A 24,868-nucleotide genomic window follows, 5' to 3' on the forward strand; every position below is an offset into this window, starting at 1 on the left:
CACCCTTATCTTTCAGTATCACAAGTACATGCAGGTCCTGAATTCTAATCAACTGACATTTGAAAGCCTCCCACATGTCAGATGTTGATTTTCCCTCAGAGGTTCAGTCAATACTCTCCAGATCCTGCCTCATGCTGTTATAATTAGCCTCCCCCAGCTTAACACCTTCACCTGAGGACCACTCTGGTCCTTTTCCATAAGCAGCTTGAAACTTACAGAACTATGATCGCTGTTCCCGAAACGATCTCCTACTGAAACTTCGATCACCTGGCCAAGCTCATTCCCCAGCACCAGGTCTAACACGGCTCCTTCCCGAGTTGAGCTATTTACATATTCTTTCAAGAACCCCTCCTGGATGCTCCTTGCAAATTCTGCTCCATCCATGCCTCTAGCAGTAAGTGTGTCCCAGTCAATATAGGGAAAGTTATAATCACCCACCACAACAACCCTATTGTTTATGCATCTTTACAAGATCTGTCTGCATATTTGCTCCTCTATCTCCCGCTGGCTGTTAGGAGGTCTGTAGTAAACCCCCAACATTGTGACAGCACCCTTCCTATTCCTGAGCTCTCCCCAGATTGTCTCGCTGCCTGAACCCTCCAAGGTGTACTCCTTCAGCACAGCTGTGATATTCTCATTAACCAATAATGCAACTCCCCCACCCCTTTTGCATCCCCCGCTATCCTGCCTGAAGCAGCTAAATCCTGGAATGCAAGGCAGCACAGTGGCTCAGTGGGTTAGCCCTGTTGCCTCACGGCGCTGAGGTCCCGGGTTCGATCCCGGCTCTGGGTCACTGTCCGTGTGGAGTTTGCACATTCTCCCCGTGTTTGCGTGGGTTTCGCCCCCACAACCCAAAGATGTGCAGGGTAGGTGAATTGGCCACTCTAAATTGCCCCTTAATTGGAAAAAATGAATTGAGTACACTAAATAAAAAAAATAAATAAATAAAATTAATCCTGGAATGTTTAGTTGCCAATCCTGTCCCTCTTTCTTTTTTTTTCTTTTTTTTAAATTTAGATTACCCAATTATTTTTTTCCAATTAAGGGGCAATTTAGCGTGGCCAATCCACCTATTCTGCACATTTTTGGGTTGTGGGGGCGAATCCCACGCAGACACGGGGAGAATGTGCAAACTCCACACGGACAGTGACCCAGAGCCGGGATCGAACCTGGGACCTCAGCGCCGTGAGGCGGTTGTGCTAACCACTAGGCCGCCGTGCTGCCCTCCCTGTCCCTCTTTCAACCAAGTTTCCGTAATAGCAACAACATCATAATTCTACGTACTAATCGAAGATACGTTCATCTATCTTACCTGAAATACTCCTCGCATTGAAACTCATGCACTTCAGCCCACCAGCCCCGTTGCGTTTACCAACCCCTCCCTGCCCACTCTTCCTCTTACTCTTACTAGCCTTAGTCTGTAGCTCTCCCTCAGTTACTTTTCGCGCTGACCTACTATTCTGTTTCTCTCCCCCCCCCCCGCCATACTAGGCAGTTCAATCTGTTTTTCTGCCTTCCAGTTTTCTCTTTACTAGCTTTTGTATCTGTCCCCCTCTTTACGACCCTCTGACTTCCTGCATTGGTTCCTACCCCCCTGCCAAATTAGTTTAAACCCTTCCCAACAGCGTTAGCAAACAACATCCCCAGGACATTGGTTCCAGTCCTGCCCAAGTGTAGACCGTCCGATTTGTAATGGTCCCATCTCTCCCAGAACCGGTTCCAATGTCCCAAAAATCTGCCAGGATTTGCACCAGCCTCTCAGTTCACTAAGAGGGCTGCGGCAACACAGGGTCCTCTGCCATTTTCTCTCCTCCTGAGACATGAAGGACTTCTAAGTCAGACGAGACAATCTTATTCAACTTGTTCTTCTTGTTATAACTTCCAGACATCTCACTTCAGAGGAGGAATCAAAACAATCCAACTATACCACAGCACCCATTAAACAAGCAAAAAAGACCAAAACTGAATCCACAAGCAGGAGCCACTTTATGTGCCACCGTTAACCTCATGGCCGCCACCCGATATCCACATTGTGCGTCTTCTGAACACTTGTTTGAACATTTTATCACTATCAGGAGGAATTACTGTTTACAACTTTAGTGTTGAGGATGTTAAACATTTTTCTGGCTTCCCCCCAATTTCCCCTGTTCTCACAGGCATTTTTACAGGTAAATGTTCCCTGTCAGAAATGTATTGAATGTCTGCATACCAAAATCTTACATTTATATATCGCCTCTCACAATCTCATGATGTCTTAAAGTGCTTGAGAGCCAATTCTGAAGTCACTGTTGGAAGAATTGCAGGAGCCAATTGGCACCAGTTATAGGGTTTAATAACAGGCCTGATTCTCATTGGTCATTTGCAATATGTGTCATACACCAGTGAGTTATGGTATTGGTGAAAAGGGAACAGTTCTGGTACTTGGAGATTCAGATTACGCATGAGTGGGCCTCGAATCATAGGTGGAATTTGAAGGGTTGTGGAGGGTGAGAAGGGGGAACCTCAAAGGTGGGATGCGCTGCACCTGACATTGGCAGAGAGGATGCAGGTGGTGAGGATGAACATACTGCCAAGATTCCTGTTTGTGTTTCAGTCCCTCCAGATTTTCCTCCCCAAGGCCTTTTTTCGGAAAGTAGATGCATTAATCTGGGAATTTGTGTGGGCAGGGAAGGTGTCGAGGGTGAAGAGGGCTCTGTGTAAAGGCAGAGGTGGGAAGGGGGTCTGGCGCTCTGAAATTGTTGCATTACTATTGGGCAGCGAATATGGAGAAGGTGAGAGGGGGAGATTGGGTCAGGTTAGAGGAGGAGTCTTGTAAGGGTATGAGCCTGAGGGCTCTGGTGACGGCCCTGCCGCCGTTCACCCCGAGGAAGTATACGAGGAGTCTGGTGGTGGAGCCGTCTATATAAACTTGGAACCAGCTGAGGAGGAGCTTTAAACTGGGTCACGTGTCGGTGTTGACTCTTGTGTGGGAATAATAGGTTTACGCCCGGGGGCGGAGGGGGGGGGGGGGGGTTATGGATGGGATGTATATGAGATGGAGGGAGATGGGGTTAGTGCGGATCAGGGACATGTTTGCGGAGGGGACATTTGTTGGGTTAGAGAGGATGTGGAAGACGTTCGTGCTGCCAAAGGGGAGTGAGTTTGGAGATTGGCAGGTGCGGGACTTTCTGCTCAAGGAGCTGCCTTGGTTCCCTCAGGTGCCAGAGTATACCCTTTTGCAGAAAATGTTGCTCCCAGATGTGGGGGGATGGTAGGATTGGGGCTATGTATGGGTTGTTGGGGGAGCAGGGCACGGCTTTAGTGAAAAGGACCAAGTGGAAGTGGGACAAGGAGTTGGGAGGGAGATAGGATGGGGACTTTGGTGCAAAGTGATGCACCGAGTGAACTCCACCTCCTCCTGTGCAAGGATGAATCTTCTACAATTTAAGGTGGCACACAGGCTCCACATGACTCGGGCCTGGATTAGTGGGTTTGTTCTCGGGGTAGTGGAGAGGTGCGAGAGGTGTGGGAATGGGCCGGTGAACCATGCCCATATGTTCTGGGGGTGTGAGGAGTTGGAGAACCTTTGGGATGCAGTTTCCGGGACTTTGGGGAGGATCGTAGGGGTTGAGGTGAAGCTGGACCCTGACCCTATGGTGGCAGTCTGGGGTGTCAGAGGTGCCGGAGCTGCTGGAGACGAAGGGGGCCGATGTCATGGCCTTCGCTTCTTTGATTGCCTGGCAACGGACACGTTTGAATTGGAGGTCAGCTATGCCTCCGGGGATTGGGCATGGTTGGGAGACAAGTATGTGTTTCTCAAGTTGGAAAAAAAATCAAATTCGCCCTAAGGGGTGGGAGGATGGCTTTGAGGTACGGTGTCGGTCATTCACGGCTATATTTGAGGAGCTGTTTGTCGCGGGGGAGGGGGTGTAAATGGGGAGAAAATGTACACTCTGTTGGATGTTAAGGTTGTGTTATTTTGTTGAATATTGTTTGGAATAAAATATCTTTAAAAAAAGACATTTCCACACATTGTGGCAACCGGAAGTAGGGTCATAAATATAACATAGTCACTAATAAATCCATTTGAGAATTCAGGAGAAATCCCATCATCCAGAAGATGGTGAGAATGTGAAACTCACCCCCACAGGGTATTTGAGATGAATGGCTTTGATACAGTTAAGGAGAAGCTGGATGAACACATGGGGGAGGATCTGAAGACAGGGTGGCAGGAGGCTCTTGTGGAGCATGAACAGCATGGACCAGTTGGGCTGAGTGGTCGTTGCTGTGCTATAATACAAAGAAAAATTGCACCAGATAAATGTAACCCTAAATTTGTCTTCATCAATGTTACAGCTCTCACCATAAACCTTCAAGCAACCTCTAACTGATAATATTGCCAAACATTGAGCAGTTAAGAGTGCCCACATGAGATACTAAGTCAATGATCTAGTTTGGCACTATGGGAAGCTCATGATGCTGTACTTTCAATATGAGACCAATGGAAAAATGATCAAAGGTGTAAGTTTATAAAAAACAAAATATTTTTGGGGTTCTTAACCCTTTAAGAAAGAGGATAAATGAGCCTCTTGTTTGTTTGTTTATTTTAAATACAGTCGAAGCCTTTTAATGGACACACTCCTGTGGTGAGTAAAACATTTCCTTTATTCAGTATTGCATATTAAGCAAATATTGCAGGATACATGGGGAATGAATCAGTGTGCCTAAGCAAATGTTCCTTTTAAGCAAACATTCCTATTAACAGGGGCCCTTTAACATGGCAGGAACTATATTTGTCAATGACAACATTTCTATCAAGAAATATTCCTTGAATATTACAGCTCACCAGTCTACAAGTCTATCGTGACATGCTCAGTTAGAAGTGATGAATCAGGAGGGTATTTCTCACAATTGCTTTGAATTGAAAGTGAAATAGATGAACAAATTCATTCATAAGGAAATTCAGTTGCAGACTGGGTTGCTCCACACCTCTTCAGAATGATCAGGAACAAGACATTCCTACAGGATCCTTCTGTTGCTCCCCTTGTGTTGTGGAAGTTCAATGCTGGCATCTGGCCATTTGGCAGCTCCCGGCTTCAGCGGTTTAACTCTCCAGGTTGTGCTATTGCTGGAATGTCTCCTGGGTTCCAGCAGTCCTGTGGAATAGCACTCTGCAGCCAGTGCTTCGAGTCTTTGTGTGTTTTCTGCTTCCTGCAGGAGGCCGTCGATGCTAAAGGTTATCCCAAAGTGAACGCCATTCATTTTCATCAATTGAAATGTCCCATTTTTCCCATTTCCCGTACTATTGAGTATCTTTTCAAACATTCCTGTCTGCACCCATTCTAGGGTAAACACAGGGACTGCTGCTCACCACCAACGTTTCAAGGGAAATGAGGAAAGGGCAATAAATGCTGGCCAGGGCCAGCGACACCCACATCCCGTAAATGAATAAAAACAAAAATGGGCAATCCCCAGCATATCTACAAAAAGGTTCAACTGAGATGACTACTTCTATTGCAAACAGCTTTATTAGTACTAGAGGTAAGGATTTTTCTATCATTGTGTTCTAATAAAAACTGTAATTAACATTGTCCAATATTAGCTTTGATAAGCTGTCATATATAATACATTTCAACAATAAAACTTTATTAGATTTCAACACCAATTACTTTGTGAAACTATTTCTCAACTAATATATAAAAAGACTATGATTTAACTTACTCCTTTTATCAATTTATTACATCTCAAAACATTTTACAGCCAAATAAATACTTTTTTTGAAGTGTAGTCACTGATGTAAGGAACTCAGCAGCCATATTGTGTATAGCAAACTCTCACAAACAACAATATCATACTTACCAGATAATTTACACTCATAGAATGGCTGCAGCACAAGAAGGCCATTGAGACCATCAAGGCTGCGCTGGCTGTCGTAACGAGCAATCCACCTAGTACCACTCACCATCTTTCGTTGCTTAACCTTGCACATTCTTCCTTTCCAGATAAATTCCCTCTTGAATACTTTGATTGGACCTGCCTCCACCACACTCTCGGGAAATGCATTCCAGATCCTAAGATACACCAGAAAGAGCAGTGTTAATGACATCAATCCCTGGGGAATTCCATTACAAACCTTCCTCCAGTCCAAAAATAACACCCGTTCACCACTACTCTTTGATTCCTCTCACTCAGTCAGTTTTGTATCCATGCAGCTCCAATCTATTTCATCCAGCTGAGAGGGCAGACGGGACATCAGCCTAATGTCTCACCTGAAAAATTATACCTCCAGTAGTGCGGTGCTCCCCCAATACTGCATTGAGACTGGAAGCCTGGATTATGTACTCTGATATCAAATATATACCTATCTTTGGAGTCTTTCCTTCTTTGGATACACAATCTCCATTTCTGGAAGTAAACTGTCGATCATAATTTACAGAAATCCCACTGACCACACTAACTTTGATTTACACTTCTTCCCAGCTCGCTTTCTGTAAGGACACAATTCCATTCTCCCACTTTCTCCAGCTTTATCGGGTCTGTTCTTCGGCTGGCACCTGCCATACCACAACTTCTTTTTTGAAAAATAAATAAAGAGTACCCAATTAATCTTTTCCAATTAAGGGCCAATTTAGCATGGCCAATCCACCTATCCTGCACTTCTTCGGGTTGTGGGGCGAAACCCACGCAAACACGGGGAGAATGTGCAAACTCCACACGGACAGTGACCCAGGGCCGGGATACAACCTGGAACCTCGGCGCCATAAGGCAGCAGGGCTAACCCACTGCATCACCATGCTGCCCCATACCACAACTTCTGATAGACAGTTATGCCATCAACTGCAGGGGCACTTACAGGTGGTGCAGACTGGTAATGCCAGTCAGACCATTGAATATGTCAGCACCATGCATTAATCAGTACCTTAAAGAGACGGAAAGAGAATTGGCAGAATAAATGGAGTATGAAAAACCTCAGAGGAACATTTCTCAGTCTGTTATTTGTAACAAGGTCATTAACCCCATTCCTGTATTTACAATTCTACTCCAAAGAGGAACCAAAGGTGGTAGCGCCTACCTCTTACCTCATCTATACTGGAGCTTTCTGGATGCCTTGCATCTGGTAAGTTACAATAAGTTGGAAAAAAGTAAGGACTGATTTTTTTTTTTCAACAGTTGTGTTGCTGATCTATGGAATGGCAGCTGAAGAGTTATGTGGTTTTGTCCCAAAGCATCATCATCCTTCACTTCCACCCCCAATCTCAATGAAACCAGGCCAAAGGTTCTCCACAGATGTTTTAATCACCATTTGCAGTTTAACTCACAAACTCTTGATCTCACCCTGATCCAGCAAGGGTGGATTTATTGGCTGTACTCTCTCGACCATGTGAGTTCCACAAGGGAAGAAAACCATTCATTTCCTCTGTCTCTCTGCGTAGGAGTAATTAATCGCAGAGGAGATTTTTTGCGGACATGTACAGCATGTACTATATCTCAAAGGAAATGTTTTTCAGATGTGTGAGCACATCAAGGCCCTTGTGGGTAGGGATGGTTCCTGGGAAAGGTGATGACTGTCAGAATCATGTCGCGATTATATCTGGGATTTAGGCCAAACCAGCTTTCATATTAAATAATGTAAAAACAGAAAATGCTACAAATACTCAGCAGATCAATGCAACATCTGTGGAGTGAGGAACCAGGTCAGACAATTCAGGTCTGTGACATTTCATCAGAGTTATACCATTGCAGCCGCCATATGCTTGTTACCTCTCCAATGTCTTCATGTTTAAACAGTTGAATGTGCTTCTTTAAACCAACCTAAGTGATACAATGAGACCAAATTGATTTCATTCCAATTGATCTAAATGTCTACTTGCTCCTCCTATTTGGCATTAAAAGTTTTATTATCTGAGTAAACTATTAAAATCCCAACGGAGAGAAGACCCAATGGCCCAATGTGACCCTGCCGGCAATTTGAAAGAGCTATTCAATGAATCCCGCTCCCCTGTACTTACCCCGGAGTACACCATTTCTCCTTTTCCTGTATTGAACCAGCTCTCCCCGCCCTTTCAGGCAGTGTCATCCAGATCACAACTCACTGTGTAAAAATATTCCCCAAGCCTCTGGTTCTTTTGTTAATGTTTTGAAATCTGTGGCCTCTGTTTATCCATTCTCCTGCCAGTGGAGCACTTCAGTGCAGTACTGAGGGAGTGCTGCACTGTCAGACCTGAGGACCTGTCTGTTCCCTCAAGTGGACAGATCCCATGGTGTTATGGTGAAGAAGAAAGGGGGTGAGCTTTCCTTGGTGTTCTGCTTAATATTTATCCCTCAATCGACATCACAAAATCAGATGATCAACATTATTAGTGAAGTCTGCACTTTCTAGGGCAGTGGGTTAACCCTGCTGCCTCATGGTGCCGAGGTCCCAGGTTCGAATCCCGGCTCTGGGTCACTGTCCGTGTGGAGTTTGCACATTCTCCCCGTGTTTGTGTTCGCCCCTACAACCCAAAGATGTGCAGGCTAGGTGGATTGGCTGCGCTAAATTGCCCCTCAATTGGAAAAAATTAATTGGGTACTCTAAATTTATATATTTTTTAAAGTCTGCACATTCTTCCTGTGTCTGTATGGGTTTCCTCCGAGTGCTCCGGTTTCCTCCCACAAGTCCTGAAAGACGTGCTGTTAGGTGAATTGGACATCCTGAATTCTCCCTCAGCATACCCGTACAGGCGCCAGAATGTGGCGACGAGGGGCTTTTCACAGTAACTTCATTGCAGTGTTAATGTAAGCCTACTTGTGACAGTATTATCACATTGCTGTGTGTGTGAGTTTGCTGTGTGCAAATTGGCTGCCATATTTCCTACGTTACAGCAGTAACTACATTTCCAAAGTATTTAATAGCCTGGTCTTTGAGCTGTCCTGTGGACATGAAAGTTGCTGTATTATCTTTTTCTTGCCGCACCTGCAGTATTTTCCTTTCCAAATAAAGCATTGATCGACAATGTCACTCAGACAAGTCAAAAAATGTTTGATAGAGGAAATGCGTTCGGAAAGGGTAGTATTCTGAGAGTGTGTGGGGGAGGGTGTTGCTTTTAACTTGAGGTGGGATTGTTGCTTGTGGTGGGGTCTTAGGCAGGTAATGAACCCTAACACCAAAACTGGTGCTAGACCGAACCCAGTTCGTTTCCATGTACATGCCTGCCTCCCAGAGAGCCCACTGCCTCGACAATGGGCAGGAGTGGGCAGCAGACAGGCATTGCCAAGGCACCATTGGAATAATCCCTGGCACAAAGTAGGATTACCAGAGGGTGGTGGGGGGGGGGGGGGGGGGGGATGTCCCAAAGATTCTTCACACTCCACAAGGAACATCTAAAAAGAGATTAAAACAATTGGGCTTAGTCAGCCCAGGGTCAGCTGTGAGCATCCAATCCTATTGCTGAATATTCTGCTGAGAATCAAACCAAAGATTGCCACAGTGAATGGGATTCCAGAGGGCAGTAGGCACACACCTGACTGCTTCAGTAGGAAAGGAGAACAAAATAAAAAGTTGTTTTAATTTATTGGGGAAAACTCAATCGGAATTGAAAGCTTGAAAAAGGGCACACGCACTGTGCACAAGTGAGAGCTATGGACCTAGAGACCCTCTGCTAGTCTTAAAAAGGGCCAAGGATCGGAGGATTATCATAGACCTTACAAAATTGGTCGAATGCAAAAAGAAAGACGTTCCAATCTGTAAATTAGCTCTTCGTGTCTCATGTTATCCCCGATTTCCATCCTATTCAAAAAAGGCTTGAAAGACACCCACAAGAGCCAGAGTACATCTCTAAATGACACAATCACTAATACCGTTTCAGTGCCGTAGGTACAGAGTCATCGTCCTTAAAGATGACAGATTGAGCCAAATGTGTGCCCAAACTGGTTTAAAAGAGAGCATTATCTTAAAGGCTATGGTGGGGGAGAGAACTGTAGATTTGTGTTACTCAGGGCAAGTTATGCTAGGGTCTGATAACTGAAGTTGTAATTACAAAGAGGCTGAAATTAGGATCCACCCTCTGCCCCCCTTGATGGATATGGATGACGTTGATGCCAAGTTTATGATCAACACTTTAAGCAAACCGAAGGAGGGGGTGGAAAGCAGATGAATAAGTGTCTGGAAATCCAGATATGCAGTTAAACTATGTGCCTTTCTCGCTCTGGAAGAATAATGTTAAAGAAATATCTGGATACGTGAGTTTCTGTGCAGAGAATCTCTCGCTTACATTTCTTACAGTGATGAATGGATGAGAACCCACCAGACAAGATTCAAACTGCCTTGCATTAGTTTCAAAGCTGGTGTTACAAGTTTTAGTTGCTACAGTATGTTCATCCTCCTGATGTTACAATGCACCCTATGCACTATAGTACAGATGGGAACTTTATTACATTTCCACACTAGTTTCTCACCAGCTACTAGTTCTTCAGTAATCTATTATCCTTATGTAGACATTTGCTATAAGCTAGAGAGGGAATGCCCTGAAGGAAAGTTCCTGAGGAACAACCTACAGATGATAAGTGTAGGAGGTGTTCGTTTATTTGACCTCAATATAGATCTGAAAACTCTCTGATTAAATGAATGTTTGGACTAACTATTTTTTTTTAATATGTAAAAAACAAGATTGAGTTGTGATTTTGCCACACAGTTATTCTAAATACATTCTCCGCAACCCAAGGATTAATAAGTAGGATCATAGGGTGGCATGTGGCGCAGTGGATAGCACTGGGACTGCGGCACTGAGGACCCGGGTTCGAATCCCGGCCCTGGGTCACCGTCCGTTTGGAGTTTGCACATTCTCCCCGTGTCTGCGTGGGTTTCACCCTCACAACCCAAAGATGTGCAAGGTAGGTGGATTGGCCATGCTAAATTGCCCCTTAATTGGAAAAAATAATTGGGTACTCTAAATTTATATTTTAAAAAATAAGTAGGGTTATAAAGACTCTGCGCCCCCCCCCCGGAATCACTGGCCTCTCCTGAATGAAGCTGCCAGGCAGCGGAACAGGAGTCACTGGTGAGTTCATTGACCATGTTTACGGCAGGGATCTTTGCCAGGCTTAGCTCTGTTGGAAGGGTGCTGATGTGGACAAGGTCGTGGTCCCTCCCCTAAACACAAGCGTTTAGTTTTATTTTGGATCTGTGCTTTCGTTAAGCCAAAGCTTTAATTTGCCCACACTTCGAAAATAACCAGTTTAAAGGACAGCTGTCATTTTCTGTGCCACTGCAGTGCTGGGGAAATGAACACTTACATGTGAGACAGAGGGAGAAAGGCAGAGAAGGGGGGAGGTGGTCACAGGAACGAAGATATGAGTGTTGGCTGGAGAGCTACACCATGAGAGCTCACAGTAATTGTGAATTTTTTTTTTTCATTTTCCCAATTAAGGGGCAATTTAGCCTGGCCAATCCACCTACCCTGCACATCTTTGGGTTGTGGGGGCGAGACTCATGCAGACATGGGGAGAATGTGCCAACTCCACACAGACAGTGACTCAGAACCGGGATCAAACCCGGGTGCTCGGCACCGTGAGGAGGCAGTGCGAAACACTGCGCCACCGTGCTGCCCTGTAACTGAATAATTACAACTTTACAAATCTTCAATAAAATGTTCAGGCTTTCCAAAAATCTTTTATGTAGTTTTTCATGTGACATACACTTTGAATGTTTCATATTTCATTTGTAATCGGTATTCTACATAACTAAAAGCAAACGTGAAGACGTGGAATAATATATGGTCCAGGGCATGTTACATAGAAGATACCAAATGGCTACCAGTCAATGACAAAATGTTTGACGATATATTCATTAGATTTTGGGTTAGAACGTTAACGGTGAGAACAAATCTCAAGCACTTTATACAAGTCCTCTGAACTCTGGGTGATTATTATAAACTTAGATTATAATGGGACATGAAATGAAAATTGCTTATTGTCGCTTCAAACTAAGTTACTGTGAAAAGCCCCTAGTCGCCATATTCTGGCACCTGTTCGGGGAGGCTGGTACAGTCATTGAACCGTGCTGCTGGCCTGCCTTGGTCCGCTTTAAAAGCGATGGGAGCAGCTCGGACATCGGAGACCAGGGAGAGCCCAGAGCTTGGGTCGGAGGATGACACTGACTTTCCGTCACAGCTATCTCCAACACCTTCCACCATCCCAGAGACACTCACCCCGGTTCGGGCATGTTAGTGAAGAGGCTCCTGGGACACTTTCTGATGCACACCACACATTTGACCGGGTACAGCAGGTGGAGGTAGGAACACCCAATGGGGTGGACGGTCAGAGGGCGGGCCAACCCCAAGAACTTGCTGCTGTCCAGATGGGTTTCGGGCGAAGACTTCCAGTGGCGGCCATGGAGGAGTAGGTCGCACATTTGATATCTCCAGCCTGTGACGGACTTTTGGACCTTTTTCCCTGTTGTTTTCTGGATTTTATGGGATAACTCGGTGAAGAGTGAGAGAGTGAGGAGAAATCCCCCTCCGGTGTATGGAGAATTGGACCAGAAGTGGCCGTGTGAGAAGACAAAGTTCTATAAGGAAGACGCAAGCAGAGCCGGTAACGTGGGAAATATGGCACATGCGCGGTTGCCGTCTTCCCCTCCGCTGCCCCACATGTCGGAGTGATCTTGCGAGGCAGCGGAGGGAAAAGAGTGTGTCTTTCAGAGACGCCGGCCCGACGATCGGTGGGCACCGATCGCGGGCCAGACCCCTCCTGAGCACCCCCCTGGTGCTCGATTCTCCCTCCGCCCCCCACAGGCCCCACACGCAGCCGCCGTGCGCTGTTCACGCCGGCAGCAACCAGGTGTGGTTGGCACCGGTATTAGGCAGGCCACTCAGCCCATCTGGGCCAGAGACCGGAGTGGCGATTCTCCGAGCGGCCTGTCGCAAAACGTGACATGCCGTTTTGGGGGGGGTGGGAGAATCGCGTGCGGGTGCCAGGGCGGCGTGACGTGATTTGCCCGGCACTCCCGCGATTCTCCCACCCGGCGTGGGGTCGGTGAATCGCGCCCCTTTTAAATGTGGAGGAACTCGAAGCCCTCGAGTGTAGACACCTGGGTTAGTGACATGGCTGGGTTTCTCAGTCTTGAGAAAATAAAGTTCGCCTTAAGTGGGTCAATGATTGGGTTCACCCGAAGGTGGCAGCCATTCGTCAACTTTCTCGGGCAAAATTAAAATGTCAGCAGATGCAGTATTCTGGGGGGGGGGAGGGGGAGGATTGTTGTTTTATGGTTGGGGTGTGTGAAGAGTGGGATGGGGGTGGAAATGTTTATTTTACCATATTTATGTCATTGTTACTGTTACTATTATAAAAATTTTCAGATACGTTATTAAAAAATATTTTTTTTAAAAGATAGGTTTCAGGCTTCTGAAACGGATATTCCCATTGGCGAGCATCTAGCATCTGCAAGTACAGATGGAGGAGTCCAACCGTCTGCAGGAACAGGAGGTGGTGCAGACAATGCGTGCCACCCAGGCCAATACCGCAAGGGTGGCATCCTCGGTGGAGGCATTGTGGGTGACGTTATTGGCTATGGATCGGCGTATCCAAGGCCTGGGCATTCTGTGCAGGCGCTGGCCAAGGCCCTGGATAGGGTTGCCGCCTCAAAGACAACCATGGCTCAGAGCCACCTGGACATTACCGCGTCACTACTGAGCATGGCCCAGTCACAGCAGGCCATGACTGGGAACGACGCCGGTATTGCCCAGGCTCTGGCTGATGTGGCGCAGACACAGGAGGAGGTGGCCCAGTCCCAGAGGGAGATGGCGCAGTCACTGGCTAATGTGGCACAAACCCAGAAGGTGGTGACATAGTCAATGGGTGATGTGGTTCAGTCTCAGACGGAGATGGTCCACACCCTGGGCTCAATAGCTGCAAGCGTGCGAACCCTGGTCGAGACCAGAGCGGGACTCCAGGACTAGCAGCACCAGGTGGCGGGGAGCCTCGCTTACCACTGCTCGCACCCCTGTCCTATGGAGCAGTCCGGGGGCCATCGGGCAACCCAAGGTAGGAGGAGGTGATGGGACACGTGCCGGTGACTCCCGCAGTGGAGGTGCCGGAACACCGCAGCACTCCCTCCTCCTGTCCCTGGTTCATCTGGTGAGCAGCGGGCAGAATGGCGGCACCACGCCACCTGGGTCACCCGAGCAGCAGCCGGGCCCATCCAGGGCCGGTCACCCCAGAAGACACACAGCAACGGGAACCCTTGTCGCAGTGCAGGAGTGACAGCAGGCCGCCTCCACTCCTTCTGTACCGTCTGGGGAACCACCTAGATGTAGCGTTAGGGCCCGTAATGCAGAAAGTTAGACACCAGTTAAGTTGGCACGGGTGCAGCGCACAGTTTAGTTATAGGGGCTAGGGCACAAATCTGTAAATATTTGTTCACATTAAACAGATGTTACCACTGTTACAACCTGTCTCGGTGCTCTGTCTGATGGGTGTGAGGGTGGCTGGTTTGGGCTGGCTAGAGGAGGGGTGGAATGGTCGGACATTGTGGGTGGCCTGGGCACCCCACCCCCCTGCACCACCCCCCGCCTCCCCCGCCGACCATCCCCACCACCATCACCCCAAGGATTCGATGGGACCATGTGATGGTACAGCCAGCTCGCATGCAGGGATCAACCATGTGGAAAGTACGACCGTGGGCAGGTGTCAGATGTTGGCATATGATGTGGAGCACCAGAGTTCATCTCAGGGGGTTGTCATCATCCTCCATCCCATGGTTCAGACATGCTGTTACTGCCAACCCTGGGCCCCCATCCTGTAGTGCGGCAGGTAGGTATCATGGAGGGAGCTGCAGTCAGGAGGTGGGAGTCGGGAGGGATACAGTGTCTTAGCCCCTGGCCAGTCTACCCCTCCCCCCAAGCTGGTGAACCTGGAGGTGGTCAGTGGGCTGCGCAGCAAGGCGGCCGCGGTAATGGGTGTTCGTGACTGGGCACCGCCCCAGCCCCATCGGAGGCGCCCCAGCCACTCGGCTCATTACCCCCCCTCCTGCAGCAGTTTCCCGTCAAATCTGCGCCCGCCGCAATTTTGGCATCGGAACCTATTCTTCGCCCAATCACGTTTCCTGATTTCGGCCTGGCCAACTACTGGCCTCAACTACTTTCTGTGGTAGCTAATTCCACAGGCTCACCACTTTGCATGAAGAAATATCACTTTATCTCAGTCCTAAATGGTTTACCCAGTATCCTTGGACTGTGACCCTTGGTTCTGGACACCCCCACCATCGGGAACATCCTTCCTGCATCTATCCTGTCCAGTTCTGTTAGAATTTTATAGCTTTCTATGAGATTCCCCCTCATTCTGAATCTCTCCTCATACATAAGTCCCACCATCCCTGGAATCAGTCTGATAAACCTTTGCTACACTCCCCCGAGAGCAAGAACATCCTTCCTCAGATAAGGAGACCAAAACTGCACACAATACTCCAGGTGGGGCCTCACCAAGGCCCTGTATAATTGCAGCAACACATCCCTGTTTCCTGGACTCAAATCCTTTTGCCATGAAGGCCAACATACCATTAGCCATCTTTCCCGCCTGCTGCACCTGCTTACTTTCAGCAATTGGTGTACACAGAGACACAGGTCTCGTTGCACAAATCCCCCCTTTCAATCTATAGCCATTCAGATAATAATCTGTCTTCCTGTTTTTGCTACTAAAGTGGATAACCGCATATTTATCCACACTGTACTACATCTGGCAGGCATTTTCCCACTCACTCAACTGTTCAAATCACACTGAAGCATCTCTGCATCCTCACAGCTCACCCTCCTACCCAGTTTTGTGTCAGCCGTAAATTTGGAAATATTACATTTAGTTCCCTCATCTAAATCATTAATATATATATATTTTTAATTATCTTTATTGTCACAAGTAGGCATACATTAACACTGCAATGAAGTTACTGTGAAAAGCCCCTAGTCGCCACACTCCAGCGCCTGTTCGGGTATACACAGGGAGAATTCGGAATGCCCAAATTACCTAACAACACATCTTTCGGGACTTGTGGGAGGAAACTGGAGCACCCGGAGGAAACCCATGCAGACACAGATTTGTGAATAGCTGAGGTCCCAGCACCAATCTCTTCAGTGCCTCACTGGTCACTGCCTGTCATTTAGAAAAAGAGCCATTAATTCCTATTCTTTGTTTCCTGTCTGCCAAACAGTTTTCTATCCATTTCAATGCATTACCCCCAATCCCATGTACTTTAATTCTGCAAGCTAATCTCTAATGTTGGACCTACTTGAGTGCCTTCTGAAAGTCCAAATAAACCATATCCACTGGCTCCCCCTTGTCAACTGTACTAGTTACATTGTCGAAGAATTCCAGTAGATTTGTTAAGCATGATTTCCTTTTCGTAAATCCATGCTGACAGGGCAGCACAGCAGCATAGTGGTTAGCACTGCTGCCTCGGGGCGCCGAGGACCCGGAATCAATCCCGGCCCCGGGTCACTGTCTGTGTGGAGGTTGCTCATTCTCCCCGTGTCTGCGTGGGCTCTCACCTCCACTACCCAAAAAGATGTGCAGGGTAGGTGGATTGGCTATGTTAAATTGCGCCTTAATGGGGAAAAAAGAATTTAGATATAAATATACTTTTCTAAAAAGTCACACTGACTCTGTCTGATCCTGCCATTGTTTTCCAAGTGCTCTGCTATTAAATCTTCTATACTGGACTCTAGCATTTCCCCATTACCAATGTCAGGCTGGCTGGTGTATCATTCCGTTTACTCTCAACCTCCCTTTTTAAGTAGTGGGGTTACATTAGCTACCCTCTAATGGCCTCCATCTACACTGTAGGAATTCTATGATAATGGTATTGTAGAAGGGGTTAGGATATCAAATAATTAAATAAAAAATTTAGATCAAAGGTTAAAAGATTGGAATCAGAATTGAGTTTTTTTTTTAATTCATTAATGGGATTTGTGCATCATTGGCTAGGCCATCATTTATTGCTCATTCCTCATTGCCTTTGTGAAGGTGGTGGTGAGCTGTCTTCTTGAACCGCTGCAGTCCCAGTGGCGTAGGTACACTCACAGTGCACCCGAGTGGCATGTGTCGGAAGACTGTGCATTCTAAACAATATCGGAGGATTTGTTGCTTTGATAACTAAGGAAGCATATGATATAGTGCAGTCCACACATATTAGTTGTGGGCTTGGGTGGGGTGCTCTTTCCAAGGGCTGGTTCAGATCGATGGGGCGAGTGGCCACCTTCTGCACTGTAATTTAAAAAAAAATTTAGAGTACCCAATTCATGTTTTCCAATTAAGGGGCAATTTAGCATGGCCAATGCACCTACCCTGCACATCTTTGGGTTGTGGGGGCGAAACCTACACAAACACGGGGAGAATGTGCAAACTCCACACAGACAGTGACCCAGAGCCAGGATCGAACCTGGGACCTCGGCGCCGTGAGGCAGCAATGCTAACCACTGCACTACCGTGCTGCCCATTTTATTTTATAAATTTAGAGTACCCAAATCATTTTTTCCAATTTAAGGAGCAATTAAGCGTGGCCAATCCACCTAACCTGCACATTTTTGGATTGTGGGGGCGAAACCCACCCAAACAGAGCCGGGATCGAACCTGGGACATTGGTGGCGTGAGGCAGCAGTGTTAACCACTGCGCCACCGTGCTGCCCTTATTTAAAATGTTAATCGGTCTTTTCACAAACTGATTGATCAATAGGATGTATTTAGCACCTTTTAATTTTAATTTCAGACTTGCAGCATTTACAGGGTTTAAGGCTCAGCTAAATAAAAATGACAATTGTGGATGCTCGAATGCTGGATTTTGTAAACGAGTACAATGTACACAACCACTTGCAAGTTCCATCATCATTTATTTTTTTAATTAAAAAATTTAGAGTACCCAATTTTTTTTTCCAATAGTGTGGCAATTTAGCGTGGCCAATCCACCCAACCTGCACATCTTTGGGTTGTGGGGATGAGACCCGTGCAGACACGGGGAGAATGTGCAAACTCCACACGGACAATGACCCAGGGCCGGGATTCGAACCTGGGACCTCGGCACCACAGTCCCAGTGCTAACCACTGCGCCACATGCCCGCGTCCGTAATCATTAATCTGGGAATGAATCATTTTAAATGTACTGCTATCATAGGTGTCTGATGGCCAGTGCAGACACGATGGGCCGAAGGGCCTCTTTCAGTGACTTTCTAACCCAGTGGTAAGCTGGGTCCTACTGCAGTGATGGTGCTGGGCAGTGGTTAGGTTTAATGTTTCTGATCTTCTTGCCCCAAATCACAAAATGACAAAATCTGCAGCAATGGGTGAACATTTTGGCAGTCCGCGGAAATAACCATCACTCACCCATTGGCTGTTTTTAAAAAGAAAACATCTCTCAGGGTTGACAGCAGGGGAACAAGATTGCACAGCTGCCTTGGCACAGCTAGTTTGTTAAAAGCTAATGTGACTGTAAACTTTAAATTATACAGGAATCTTTTAACAGTCCTGCTCAGAGAGTGTGTCTGGCCTCATTATTAACAAACACAGTCTCAAAAGATCAGAGGAATGCTGCAGAAAGTACTTAACCCACCCCCGAGAGTTCAATTAAAGCTTGCTTCGTATTATTCAAAGTATTTTTGTTAAAGCAAGCAACAAACATTGAGTAGACTGGAATATTGGATTTTGTAAATATTTGACAATCTTGAAATGCTGGGCTGGTTTGCCTCAGATTTGAGTTTCAGTCCCAGCCACCCCGTGGGAGCATATTAACTGTTCTGTGTCCATTTGTAATGTGTTCCTGAGGGGGTCTCTTTCTCTTAAAAAAAAACGATTTCCTTCCCCTCTCAGCTGGTCCTTCACCTCACCCCCCCCCCCCCCCCCCCCAGCAGGATTACTGTTGCTGCCCAGCAGGAGCAGATTCCCACCAGACGAGAGAATCCTAATTCACTGGGCTGTATTCGTGAAGAAATATTTCATAGCATTGGAATGATCTGAAGACTGAGGTTCACTCATCGAGAGGACACGTGTTCGCCTAAAGGATTTTGAATCATAATTAATCACATAATGAAGGATTTGCAATTCAAACTAAGAGGTACCATATGGGCTGCAATGTAGAAGGCTCATATTTGGAGAGTGCTCCCAACACAAAGGTGACATAGCTTAAGCAGCTCATTTGCTGGGGGTAAATGCACATTTAAAAAGCTAGAAACTGGCCAAGAGGGCGACGGGTGTTAGAGCCTTGCGCATATTTGGAATATTTGAGTTATTGTCTGCGTAACCTCATATCTGTAACCTCTGACCTGTAACAATATATTGCAGACTCTGAAACAACTGTGTGTTTTAAGCGTTGGTATTGGTTACATTTATTTGTGGTTTCTCTCATTTCCCCAGCGTCATTTACAAGATAACATTGGCCCAGCACTGGCTGTGAATTAATTTGAAGGGTTCATTCAGAGCGGATTCACTATGCACATGGAAAGCCACGTGAACCCACTGATAGGATATTGAGAAACAGGAGGAGGCTCTTGTGGAAACACCAGCAGAGACCAGTTGGGCTGAATGGCTGTTTCAGTGATTGACATTACAAGAGAGTGACTGATGTCTGACCTGCTCCTAAAGCTATAACAATACCAAGCAGCCAACTTTTTTATTTATTTATTTTTTTATAAATTTAGAGTACCCAATTAATTTTTTCCAATTAAGGGGCAATTTAGCATGGCCAATCCACCTACTCTGCACATCTTTGGGTTGTGGGGGCGAAACCCACGCAAACACGGGGAGAATGTGCAAACTCCACACAGACAGTGACCCAGAGCCGGGATCGAACCTGGGACCTCGGCGCCATGAGGCAACAGGGCTAACCCATCAACTTAAGGCAAACTGAAATTGATAGACGTTTGTTGGGCTAAAGTTATTAATGGTTACCGAATCAGGGCTTTAATCAGCCGTGATCTGATTGAATGGTAGTAGAAGCTCAAGGCGCTGAATGACCCCTGTTCCTGTACTCTTTTATTCTGGAAGACTACCCAATAAGATCTCCTCCTCACATAGAACAAGGTAAACAGGGGATGAGAGAAGATGGGGATACCCAATAACCTCTCCAGTACAGAATGCTCAAAGCCAAGTCATTTCTGGATTATAGAATGATGCTGGAGCAGTCATTTTCAAAGTTGGAGTCGCGACCCGCAGGTGGGTCGCGGGCGGGTGTTGGGAGGGTCGTGGAGCCACCCATCGCGGGAATTAATGCGCAACGGTCGCAGCAGTCGGCTTTTTAAAATGGCGGCCGCGGCCGGCTTTCAGAATGCAGGTGTGCTGCGCATGCGTGCCCGCTCATCAGTGTGCATGCTGGGGCAGCACGGTGGCGCAGTGAGTTAGCCCTGTTGCCTCACGGCTCTGGGTCACTGTCTGTGTGAAGTTTGCACATTCTCCCCGTGTTTGCGTGGGTTTCGCCCCCACAACCCAAAGATGTGCAGGGTAGGTCAATTGGCCACGCTAAATTGCCCCTTAATTGGGAATAAAAATGAATTGGGCACTCTAAATTAAAAGAAAAAATCAGTACGTATGCCCAGAGTTGAGGAAGAAACACCGCCTCCTCCTGACGTCAGAGTGCTGTCCCAGCAGAAGATTTTTTAAAAATTCAATGCAGTCTTCCTGCCTGAAGCGAGACAGAGGGCAGGTCACGCTCACTGACATCACGTGCTCTGGGTGTCATTGCGATTCCTCCATTTTGTCAGCAACAAACAAGCAACAGGACTGAAAAATGTAAAATGGATCATTTTGTAATGAGGATGAGAGGTCCAGAGACACAAACAGGCCAGGATCTCACAACTAAACCTGCTGGAGAGAGTGGCTCAGGAGAATCCATAACAGGACAAAGCAATGGTGGTGTGAACTCCAAGCCCTCTGATTAATAACCCACACAGAAATGTAACATTGAATGACAAAGCAAGTGAGACCGTGAGGAACAAACATGCTCACCTGTCGCATTTAAAGGTAAACGAAAATAGTGGATCCCGAAGGTCGGCCAGCGTGGGTCCCGAAGGTCGGCCGGCGTGGGTCCCGAAGGTCGGCTGGAGTGGTTCCCAAAGGTCGGCCGGCGTGGGTCCTGAAGGTCGGCCGGCGTGGGTCCTGAAGGTCAGCCGGCGTGGATCCCGAAGGTCGGCTGGCGTGGGTCCCGAAGGTCGGCTGGCATGGATCCCGAAGGTCGGCTGGCGTGGATCCCGAAGGTCGGCCAGCGTGGGTCCCGAAGGTCGGCCAGCGTGAATCCCGAAGGTCGGCCGGCGTCAGTCCCGAAGGTCGGCCGGCGTGGATCCCGAAGGTCGGCTGGCGTCGGTCCCGAAGGTCGGACGGCGTGGGTCCCAAAGGTCGGCCGGCGTGGATCCCGAAGGTCGGCCAGCGAGTGTCCCGAAGGTCGGCCGGCGTGGATCCCGAAGGTCGGCTGCCGAGCGTCCCGAAGGTCGGCTGGCGTGGATCCCGAAGGTCGGCCAGCGTGGATCCCGAAGGTCGGCCGGCGTGGGTCCCGAAGGTCGGCCGGCGTGGATCCCGAAGGTCGGCCAGCGAGTGTCCCGAATACGGCCGGCCTGGATCCCGAAGGTCGGCTGGCGAGCGTCCCGAAGGTCGGCCGGCGTGGATCCCGAAGGTCGGCTGGCGAGCGTCCCGAAGGTCGGCCGGCGTGGATCCCGAAGGTCGGCTGGCGTGGATCCCGAAGGTCGGCCGGCGTGGGTCCCGAAGGTCGGCTGGCGTGGATCCCGAAGGTCGGCCGGCGTGGATCCCGAAGGTCGGCCAGCGAGCGTCCCGAAGGTCGGCCGGCGTGGATCCCGAAGGTCGGCCGGCGTGGATCCCGAAGGTCGGCCGGCGTGGGTCCCGAAGGTCGGCCGGCGTGGATCCCGAAGGTCGGCCGGCGTGGATCCCGAAGGTCGGCCGGCGTGGATCCCGAAGGTCGGCCGGCGTGGATCCCGAAGGTCGGCCGGCGTGGATCCCGAAGGTCGGCCTGTGTGGATCCCGAAGGTCGGCCAGCGTGGGTCCCGAAGGTCGGCCAGCGTGAATCCCGAAGGTCGGCCGGCGAGCGTCCCGAAGGTCGGCCGGCGTGGATCCCGAAGGTCGGCCGGCGTCGGTCCCGAAGGTCGGCCGGCGTGGATCCCGAAGGTCGGCTGGCGTCGGTCCCGAAGGTCGGATGGCGTGGGTCCCAAAGCTCGGCCGGCGTGGATCCCGAAGGTCGGCCAGCGAGTGTCCCGAAGGTCGGCCGGCGTGGATCCCGAAGGTCGGCTGCCGAGCGTCCCGAAGGTCGGCTGGCGTGGATCCCGAAGGTCGGCCGGCGTGGATCCCGAAGGTCGGCTGGCGAGCGTCCCGAAGGTCGGCCGGCGTGGATCCCGAAGGTCGGCTGGCGAGCGTCCCGAAGGTCGGCCGGCGTGGATCCCGAAGGTCGGCTGGCGTGGATCCCGAAGGTCGGCCGGCGTGGATCCCGAAGGTCGGCTGGCGTGGATCCCGAAGGTCGGCCGGCGTGGATCCCGAAGGTCGGCCAGCGAGCGTCCCGAAGGTCGGCCGGCGTGGATCCCGAAGGTCGGCCGGCGTGGATCCCGAAGGTCGGCCGGCGTGGGTCCCGAAGGTCGGCCGGCGTGGATCCCGAAGGTCGGCCGGCGTGGATCCCGAAGGTCGGCCGGCGTGGATCCCGAAGGTCGGCCGGCGTGGATCCCGAAGGTCGGCCGGCGTGGATCCCGAAGGTCGGCCTGTGTGGATCCCGAAGGTCGGCCAGCGTGGGTCCCGAAGGTCGGCCAGCGTGAATCCCGAAGGTCGGCCGGCGTGCGTCCCGAAGGTCGGCCGGCGTGGATCCCGAAGGTCGGCCGGCGTCGGTCCCGAAGGTCGGCCGGCGTGGATCCCGAAGGTCGGCTGGCGTCGGTCCCGAAGGTCGGATGGCGTGGGTCCCAAAGCTCGGCCGGCGTGGATCCCGAAGGTCGGCCAGCGAGTGTCCCGAAGGTCGGCCGGCGTGGATCCCGAAGGTCGGCTGCCGAGCGTCCCGAAGGTCGGCTGGCGTGGATCCCGAAGGTCGGCCGGCGTGGATCCCGAAGGTCGGCTGGCGTGGATCCCGAAGGTCGGCCAGCGAGTGTCCCGAAGGTCGGCCGGCGTGGATCCCGAAGGTCGGCTGCCGAGCGTCCCGAAGGTCGGCTGGCGTGGATCCCGAAGGTCGGCCGGCGTGGATCCCGAAGGTCGGCCGGCGTGGGTCCCGAAGGTCGGCCGGCGTGGATCCCGAAGGTCGGCCAGCGAGTGTCCCGAACACGGCCGGCGTGGATCCCGAAGGTCGGCTGGCGAGCGTCCCGAAGGTCGGCCTGTGTGGATCCCGAAGGTCGGCCGGCGAGCGTCCCGAAGGTCGGCCGGCGTGGATCCCGAAGGTCGGCTGGCGTGGATCCCGAAGGTCGGCCGGCGTGGATCCCGAAGGTCGGCTGGCGTGGATCCCGAAGGTCGGCCGGCGTGGATCCCGAAGGTCGGCCAGCGAGCGTCCCGAAGGTCGGCCGGCGTGGATCCCGAAGGTCGGCCGGCGTGGGTCCCGAAGGTCGGCCGGCATGGATCCCGAAGGTCGGCCGGCGTGGATCCCGAAGGTCGGCCGGCGTGGATCCCGAAGGTCGGCTGGCGAGCGTCCCGAAGGTCGGCTGGCGTGGATCCCGAAGGTCGGCCGGCGTGGATCCCGAAGGTCGGCTGGCGTGGATCCCGAAGGTCGGCCGGCGTGGATCCCGAAGGTCGGCCGGCGTGGATCCCGAAGGTCGGCCGGCGTGCATCCCGAAGGTCGGCCGGCGAGCATCCCAAAGGTCGGCCGGCGAGCATCCCAAAGGTCGGCCGGCGAGCATCCCAAAGGTCGGCCGGCGAGCATCCCGAAGGTCGGCCAGCGAGCGTCCCGAAGGTCGGCCGGCGTGGATCCCGAAGGTCGGCCGGCGTGGATCCCGAAGGTCGGCCGGCGTGGATCCCGAAAGTCGGCAGGCGTGGATCCCGAAGGTCGGCCGCGAGCGTCCCGAAGGTCGGCCGGCGTGGATCCCGAAGGTCGGCCGGCGTGGATCCCGAAGGTCGGCCGGCGTGGATCCCGAAGGTCGGCCGGCGTGGATCCCGAAGGTCGGCCGGCGTGCATCCCGAAGGTCGGCCGGCGAGAGTCCCGAAGGTCGGCCGGCGTGGGTCCCGAAGGTCGGCCTGCGTAGGTCCCGAAGGTCGGCCTGCGTAGGTCCCGAAGGTCGGCCTGCGTAGGTCCCGAAGGTCGGCCGGCGTGGATCCCGAAGGTCGGCCTGTGTGGATCCCGAAGGTCGGGCGGCGAGCGTCCCGAAGGTCGGCCGGCGAGCGTCCCGAAGGTCGGCCGGCGTGGATCCCGAAGGTCGGCCTGTGTGGATCCCGAAGGTCGGGCGGCGAGCGTCCCGAAGGTCGGCCGGCGAGCGTCCCGAAGGTCGGCAGGCGTGGATCCCGAAGGTCGGCCTGTGTGGATCCCGAAGGTCGGGCGGCGAGCGTCCCGAAGGTCGGCCGGCGAGCGTCCCGAAGGTCGGCAGGCGAGAATCCCGTAGGTCAGCCGGCGTGGGTCCCGAAGGTCGGCCGGCGTGGATCCCGAAGGTCGGCCGGCGTGGATCCCGAAGATCGGCCGGCGTGGATCCCGAAGGTCGGCCGGCGTGGGTCCCGAAGGTCGGCCGGCGTGGGTCCTGAAGGTCGGCAGGCGTGGATCCCGAAGGTCGGCCGGTGTGGATCCCGAAGGTCGGGCGGCGAGCGTCCCGAAGGTCGGCCGGCGAGCGTCCCGAAGGTCGGCCGGCGTGGGTCCCGAAGGTCGGCCGGCGTGGATCCCGAAGGTCGGCCGGCGTGGGTCCCGAAGGTCGGCCGGCGAGAGTCCCGAAGGTCGGCCGGCGTGGGTCCCGAAGGTCGGCCTGCGTAGGTCCCGAAGGTCGGCCTG

The sequence above is a fragment of the Scyliorhinus canicula genome, chromosome 1, assembly GCF_902713615.1.
Source record: "Scyliorhinus canicula chromosome 1, sScyCan1.1, whole genome shotgun sequence".
Lineage (NCBI taxonomy): Eukaryota > Metazoa > Chordata > Chondrichthyes > Carcharhiniformes > Scyliorhinidae > Scyliorhinus > Scyliorhinus canicula.